Source organism: Chiloscyllium plagiosum, unplaced genomic scaffold (genome assembly GCF_037043375.1).
Source record: "Chiloscyllium plagiosum isolate Xiang-an unplaced genomic scaffold, Cpla_swu_hap1 HiC_scaffold_27, whole genome shotgun sequence".
In the NCBI taxonomy this organism is placed as follows: domain Eukaryota; kingdom Metazoa; phylum Chordata; class Chondrichthyes; order Orectolobiformes; family Hemiscylliidae; genus Chiloscyllium; species Chiloscyllium plagiosum.
The window spans coordinates 59,293,797-59,295,686 of record NW_028270165.1 but is presented as its reverse complement, the minus strand read 5'-3'; the positions used below and the strand labels follow the sequence as shown (position 1 = coordinate 59,295,686).

The following is a 1,890-nucleotide window of genomic DNA, read 5'->3' as shown; positions in this document are numbered from 1 at the left end:
TGAGGGGCACGTATAGGATAAATAGACAGTCTTTTCCCTGGGTTCAGGTCTGTTTCCATGCTGTACATCTCTATGACTCTATGTTGGTTGCATCTGTAAGATGCTGAATCAGCACCTTGAGGAGAATTAGAGCGGAGTGAGAACAGAGGGGGAGAGAGAGTGGGATGGTGCGTTCAATTTTGTGGAATAACAAAAGAAAAGTATAATCTGCAGAAAGTAGAATTGCTTGTTCAGAATTGTTACACTGCACTAAGTGCAATGACTTTTGTAATCTCTTTTTACAGAGTATTTGAAGATCTGAAGACGGAAATTTCAAAATCGCCTTATGCCCGAAGCATTGACTCTTCTGCTCCTCGGATGCTGCCTGACCTACAGTGCTTTTCCAACGTCATACTTTTGAACTCTTGACTCTCCAGCATCTGCAGTCCTCACTTTCACATCAATGTCTGACAGTGACACTGGGACATCGGGACTGCAACGATTTTTGACTGTGATTCTGTGAGAAGGAGCAAAGCATTTGCTTCCGGCATGAATATATTTTCAGAATCAGTGGGACTGGATGAGAGACCCTACGTTGCAGCACAGTGAGTATGGAGCCTAAAACAGTTATACGGCCTGGAAAGAGGAATTCACGGCAGGGTGGGGCTGTACCCACGTTTGTGTGCGGCTGAAGCTTCGGCCATGGAGAATCCCGAGGAATCCCGCCCCGTGAAGAAACCGTGGAAGTGTGGCGACTGTGGGAAAGGCTTCTGTGCCCCGTCTGCTCTGGAGACTCATCGGCGCAGTCACACTGGGGAGAGGCCCTTCAGCTGCCCCGAGTGCAGGAAGGGCTTTACCCAGGCATCTGCCCTGGTGACCCACAGGCGGGTCCACACGGGCGGGAGGCCTTTCAGCTGCCACGAGTGTGGGAAGGTCTTCAGCAATTCCTTCGACCTGCTGAGGCACCAGCGAATCCACAAGGGGGAGAGGCCACTCTCCTGCTCCGAGTGCGGGAAGGCCTTCAGTGATTCCTCCCACCTGCTGACCCACCGGCGGGTCCACACAGGGGAGAGGCCCTTCAGCTGCTCCGAGTGCAGGAAGGCCTTTACCCAGGCCTCTGCCCTGCTGATCCACCAGCGGCTCCACACAGGGGAGCGGCCCTTCAGCTGCCCAGAGTGCGGTAAAGGCTTCAGCGATTCCTCCACCCTTCAGACCCACCAGCGAGTTCACACAGGGAGAGGCCCTTCAGCTGCTGTGAATGCGGGAAGTGCTTTACCCAGGCCTCTGCCCGGCTGAGACACCAGCAGTCCCACACTGGGGAGAGGCCCTTCGGTGCCCCGAGTGTGGGAAGGGCTTTGCCCGGGCCTCCAAACTCCAGACCCACCAGCGGACCCACACGGGGGAGAGGCCCTTTAGTTGTCCCGAGTGCGGGAAGTGCTTTACCCAGGCCATCACACTTCAGAAACACCAGCAGGTCCACATAGGGGAGAGGCCCTTCAGTTGCCCCAGGTGCAGTAAGGTGTTCACCTGCTCCTCCCAGCTGCAGAGGCACCAGCAAGTTCACGTGCCATAGCAGGGGCATTGAAGGAGTGATGGCTGAGTGCCATTATCGACTGGAGTATTAACCCAGTTCCAGGGCCTCCCGGGTTCGAATCCTGCTGTGGCAGATGGTGAAATTGGAATTCAGTCAGTAATCTGGAGTTCCAAGTCTAATGATGAAGCCATTTTTGGGGGGGAGGGGGAAGAAAACCCCCATCTGATTCACTGAAATCATTTTTCGGGAAGGAAACTGCCATTGTGGGAAAGGATTCACTCAGTCGTCCCAGCTGCATCCTTTACCCTGTCTGGCCTTTGGTTGACTCTACACTCCCCTCCTCCCCACCCCTCCCTCCCTCCCTCACTCCGTTCTCT

The 1,890-nt window shown here is 54.6% G+C and overlaps 1 pseudogene; it reads left to right on the top strand.

The window, feature by feature from the left end:
* Positions 1–681: 681 nt before the first annotated feature.
* Positions 682–1,890, top strand: LOC148144287 (uncharacterized; annotated as a pseudogene).